Source organism: Silene latifolia, chromosome X (genome assembly GCF_048544455.1).
Source record: "Silene latifolia isolate original U9 population chromosome X, ASM4854445v1, whole genome shotgun sequence".
In the NCBI taxonomy this organism is placed as follows: Eukaryota; Viridiplantae; Streptophyta; class Magnoliopsida; order Caryophyllales; family Caryophyllaceae; genus Silene; species Silene latifolia.
Window position 1 is genome coordinate 345,209,978 of NC_133537.1, and position 6,620 is coordinate 345,216,597.

Genomic DNA, 6,620 nt, shown 5'->3' on the forward strand with positions numbered 1-6,620 from the left:
CGATAGTGTTTGCGGTTGCTTATATTACAGGTGTTTAAATCGTTGAATGATATTAGAAAATATTAAAAGTTGATACGAATAATACTGAAGCGCTTAATTTATTTATTTACAATAAAATATACAGAAAACACACACGGGGTATATTATACAATTATTGTATCCCTTATGTTCTATTAGTATTATTATTTTGATACCGTTATATTCGTAGTTGTTCAGTCGTCATCTGAAATTGAAAAGTTCAATTGCAGGTGCTAGCACCTCATGTCCAGTTAATAGATCCTACAACCAGTTGTACCCAGTTGTATGCTCTAGAACCCGAGCTATATAATAAAGTTTTCGAGTTCTGTTTTAAAGAAGTCGAGCTATACCATAAATTTTCTGAACTCACTCACTTAAACATAAAAGAAATTAACTTTATGAAAGCTCAAAACAATTACACATAAGCTCGATAAGTTATAACTTGGTTGTACGATACTATTGTACCACGGGAGGTATAATGTTATTTGTGCCTCATGTCTGGTGGCTGTGTAATATTCAGTCTTTAGTTATTACTAATAAAAAAAAGAGAATAGGGGTAGGATAGGACTACAACTCGCAAATTCTCTTTGTATCGGTTGGCATAGGATCGTTGCTTTAAAATCGGATTGATTTTTCATTGTTGCGCCCACGGGTCGGAGACACAACTGGAATACTTCTATTCGGTGTGTGTTTTCTATATGTTTTATTGTATACTAAAAATCTTCAATTTAGCATAAGCATTTCATCGAAGAGGTTATGACCGTATTCATAAGAAAAATCATGTATAAAATGTTCCAATTGAATAATCTTATATACAAAAATAAACGCGGAAGTAGAGATTAACTCCCATAACTTTTACCAATTGTGAGATCAAGCCCATAAGTTACAAATGTAGCAATTAGGCCCCATAACTTTGACAAATGTGAAATCCAACCCTATTTTTATTTTTAACAAAAATATATCATTAAATCATTTTATATTTAGACTCATTGTACATAAATTATTTTTAATATTTTAAAAGTATTTATATAATTTATTAATTAACATAGTTTTTAGATAAAATACTTTTACTAGTTCTAATATAATTGATATAAACGTATGAAATTTCTCTACAAATTATAAATTTTATGAAATTCATTTGAATATTTTTTTTCCCAAAATGTATAATTAATTTCATACAATTTATAAATATATAAAAAAAATATTGTACTGATAAATTGTATAAATGGATGAAATTGATTTTTTTTGGTGCAATTTTGGTTAGAAATCAAAAAAATGGATTCAATTTCACTTTTACTCAAAGTTATGGGGCCTAATTGCTACATTTGTAAGTTATGGGGCTTAATCTCACAATTGGTAAAAGTTATGGGAGCTAATCACCACTTTCGCGCAAAACTAAAGTAAAGATAAGTTCCAAATGGAGTGAAAATCATAGTCGCAAAATAGTAATTGAGGCCCATTACTATGTTTAATCGTGAAATTTACCCCCATATTTGGAGTGATTCGGCGTCCTAAGTTAGATAAAAAGAAAGTAAAAAACAACTCCTTATTAATTGACACGCCTAAAATGTCGCACTTAAAGACGGCCAAATTAACAATTTATATACCACTAAACACACTAATTAGCACTAATTATAAACTAGTATAATAGCAAGCTAGGGATCGAACCCAAGAGAAGATGGGTTTTGCCAAAGTGAAATTAAAAGAGTATCTAGAACAATTGTGACAACAATAACAACAAGTAAATAAAAGGGGGGGGGTTTTGAGTTGAGTTTTCAATTGTAACCAAAGCAAGGGAATTCAAACAAGAGTGTAGAACAAGCAAACAACCAAGAATTTAAGATGGAAATTAATCAATATTAGGGAAGACTTAACCCGACTCAAAGCTAGGCACTTTAGTTGACAAAATCCTTCAATTAATCCTCCAATTAAATATTATCACCCTATTGTGAAGATAAATCCTCTAAATCTCCTTAATAATGGCCAAATGACAAGGAAATCACACTTAATCAAATAACCCAACTTATCAATTCTACCAAGTAGAAATCACATACATTGGACAAATTAATAAGAAGATATGAGCACAAGAGATTCAATAGGGGTAATTAGACACAATGAAATCACAATTAATGCCCAATTACAAGTTAATCCTTTACTTGCTAATTAAGCCAAGAAGAAATCACATTCATTAACTTAATAACAAGGTGTTGCAAAGATGAAATTACAAGGAAAACACACTTAATAATCTCAACAACAATAAATTAAGGAACTTGATTAATTAAGCAACAAGGAAATCACACTTAATTACTCAACATAAACAAGGATTCCAAAATTCAATCAATAAACACAAAAGGATTAACAATGATAATTAAAATTAAAGAAGGATTAAAGGATCTTACAACCAAAGTTTAAGCCTTGAGCCGGATTAAGATTGGAGATTAGTTCTCCATAATTAAATCTAATACCCAAATTAAAGATGAAATTCCCAAATTACAAACTTGATTAATAAAAGTGACAAGATGATTAACCTAACTGAAAACATTGTATTTATAGTCCTCCGTAACCTAGCAATTAGTGGGCTTAATAAGAGAGAAGGCCCGTAATAAAAAACGCTAACAAAACCATCAAACCCAGAAAACTCGCACCGTGCGAGTTCTGGGCTTGGGAAACTCGCACGGTGCGAGATTGCTCCTGTAGTCCGCCTTTCTTTCTTGATTCCTTTGCTCTCTTGGAAGGCCTCCTTAGTCATTCCTCTTCTAGCTTGTTCTTGATCTTCCTTGGTCATTCCTCTTCTATCTATTGGCTTCTTGATCTCCACTTTGAACCGTGCTAAATGGCAAAGCACTCGGAATTGGTCAAACAATGTAAAAATCGTCACAAACCACCCCTAAATGTTACCAAATGAGCTCAAATTAGTGCCAATATGTAGTAGAAATGGGAGCTCATCAAACACCCCACACTTAGCCCTTTGCTCGTCCCGAGCAAACTAGAATAAGACTACTCACCACCTAGGCCAAGTAGTATGGGCATTCCTCATTTACCACTCTTCATCTCACTTCTCCCTTCTTATATCATCCCTCTACTAAGCATATGGTCACTCTTCTTCATAGCTTCCACAAGTGAGTAAGTGACCCAAAAACCACCAACAAGAACTCTCTTCACTCACGCGCCCTCCTTATGACTTCCCTCATCTAAGATGATCCTAATTCCACCAATTTCACCAATATATCATTCCCAAAACTCAACACCTCCTCCTTATTACTCCCCCTTATTACTCCACTTGGTAATACAAGGCTACCATGGTCAATAAAGCTTCTCCTTCCAATCAATTTGGCAACCTCAAACACCTCCATTCTTCAACAATTCTCAACAACTCATCAATCAAAACACAACTTTCCAACAAAGATAATACAAGTCACCACAATCCCATGCTTCAAGTATGCCAAGCACTAGTAACAAAGTAAGCTTCCACATCCCCCTCCTAGCCTTGGCACACTTCTAACCTACCCTTCCAACCTTCTTTGACACCTCCACTTATGTCACCAACGCCATGTAGGAAGTAGTAAAAATATGTGATAAGACTTGAGAGTTTCAATCATTTTTCATTTTGCCTAAATCTCTCATTTTGCCTAAACCGCCCGCCCTTGCGGGTTTTCGGTTTAGCATTTTCCTCACTTCTACTCTCGTGGCTCGCACTCTTTTCTTCATTTTGCCCGGAGCGCCCTTTCGGGTTTTCACTCCGGCCTCGGCCACTTTCCCATTTTTGCCTAGGATGCCCTTTCGGGTTTTCATCCTAGCCGGGTTTTTTTTCTTTTTTTTTTTTTTTCTTTTTCGTTTTTTTTTTTTTTTTTTTTTTTTTTTTTTTTTTTTGAATTGAAATACAATGCATGGAATTGAAATATATTACAAAATTTACATGATATCAACTCATGTCCACCCCACACTTAAATCTTCACTTTGTCCCCAAAGTGTGAGGTAAACACTACACCTAAACTCACTCAAGAGTGTGAGCTTGAGGCACCTCCAAAGTTGGGAGGTCCTCCTCTTCTACTTCTCATCCTTTCCCTCTCGGCATTTGTTTCCGCAACCCGAGTCGCACTGTACCCTTGGTATTGGGTGGGGAATTGTTGCATGAATTGAGCATTCATTGCGGCCACCATATCAAAAGTTGCATTTGAAGTATAACGCAACTCATCCAAATCTTCTTGATAATGGTGGTAGCGGTTTTCGGTGATTCCCCACCGCGCATTCTCCGTGAGTTGTATTTGGGAGAGGGTAGATTCAATGCTTGAAACTCGGTTGGTAATGTTGTTTTGCCATGATTGAAAAGCCGGGTAGTCGAATTGATGGCCCGGAAAAGGATATTGGGGTTGTTGTTGTTGTTGTTGCATATGGGGAGGAGTGAAGTGTGGCTCATCATAGGGGGCATTAGGCATGGGTTCATCAAATGGTGCATCACGATGAGGCATGTCACCAAAAGTTAGAGCCCCCCCCACTTGTGGTTGCTCTCCTCCCTCGTCCTCTTCCGGTTCAACTACTTGGGCTCTATCAACCCAAAGGTACACAAAATCATCATCGGGGGGCATGAAGAAATCTTTCGCACTCCCCCAACCCAAAGGTGGTGAGTTGGAGGGACGGGGTAGATACATGTAGTGCTTGGAATTTAGTCCACCCATGCACCAAATGACCAAGGGAGCGGTCTTGTCAAGCACCTCAATCACTTTTGAGTGCTTCAAGTAATGATAGTCTATGAGACCACTCCCATCAAGAGGGTAAGCATTGGGTGGAAAGGACACACCCGTCTTTTGCACGATTAAGTCGATCATACCACCAATATAAATGGTACCCTTGGGGTTCTTTTGCAACTCGAGGCACCCACTCACAAACAATTCCACCCAATCCGGCACTCCCCTCCCTTCCGGGGTCATTGACCAAAGAACTTGTATTTGTTGGTATTGCATTTTGGTAGGTTCGGTCATGACCAAGAAATTTGTGTTGATGTGACGGCTAAGGAGGCGTAGGACCGGGTTGGGTATGGTGGTGTTCTTTGAGTTCCCGTGGCGTAAGTCACCCGTCATTTCGTTCCAAAAAGTACTCATCAATGCTTTATCAAGTTTTTCCTTCACGGGGGCCTTGGTGATATGTAAGGCCTCACGAACCTCATCATATGACAATGTATGGGTGAGGCGGCATGCCCGGAATTTGATTCCCGGGACCTTGTCCCTCCCCAATTTTACTTTTTCCAACGATGACAAAAACTCATAGGTGACACCCCTTCGGGTGGGTGCGGCAACATGAATATAGGCCTCAAGTCCGACCTTTTCTAAAAGCATACGAGTTATGGGAAGCATTCCCAACTCGATAAGAAGGTTCTCATCAAGAAATTTGGTTTGTGCCACGGTAGACACCGAGGCAAACGTTTTCCAACTCGTGAGGGCCTTCTCTCGGAGGCCCTCCTTACCCGAATACTCATTTGCATAAGAATCCGGGGCTCCCTTGGATCCTTTGGAGGAGGAAGCCGCAGTTTCTTTTCCTTTTCCCATTATAAGACAAGTAGAATCTCAGAAAAACACAAGTTTAGAACAAAATTTTGGGTGAGGCAATTGATCAAACACCTAATATGCACTACAAAATTTGTTGTGCTAATTAGCTATTTGCTAGAAAAGAACACCTCACTAGTTAAAAGGGATTGTTTTAAGGACGAATCAAACACAACTAATATTCGAATTGATGGAGCACAAATTCGAGTTTTAGTAGCTAGAATTGACAAGGAGAAGAATAAGGTGTTTATACCTCCCTTTGATCCTTGCTTGGGTTGTTTGGTGAAGAATGCTAACCCAAATTGCTCAAAATCGTCCCTTAAAACCAATTTGCAAACCCAAATCTTCCACTTCTTCAATTTTTCCAAACCCTAGCTCGAAAATGATGGTGATTCCTCGAATTTTTGCAATTTACCTTGCCCAAATCGATGTTGGGAGATGAAAGTTGATGAAACTTGAAGGTAAATTGATTGATTTGGGTGATTTGAGAAGGATTTTGATGGTGGATTTTGGGTGTTTAGGGTTAGTGTGATGAGAGAGGTTGAATGTTGAATGAATTGGGGAAGAACAAGTAAAGGTGTCGTGTGAATTGAGCTGAAAAATCGAGTATTCTACAAAACTCGCACGGTGCGAGATATGCTCCCAGGAAACTCGCACCGTGCGGTTTCTCTGCTGGAAATGCATTTTTCGTTGCTTAATTCTTCATTCTAGCCAATTCTTTTATCCATCATTCTTCCTTCTTTTCTTCACATATGCCCTTGAGTTGATATCCTAACACTAAAACACACATTAAACCATTCTAATTTGCCAAAAACATTAATGAAAATGCAAATGATTTAATTTATTATGCAAAAAGTAAAGGATGCAATAAATTTAAACATGAGAAATGCAATATAAACAATGCAACATGATAAATGCAATATAAACAATGCAATGCGGAATTTAAATATGCAAGGGAAAGAAATATTTACAAACTTTTGCCGTTTATTTAACGTCGATGGCTCGACAAAGTTGCACTTTCATTAATTTGAGTAAATTGGATCAACAAGATGGAGTGTTTCC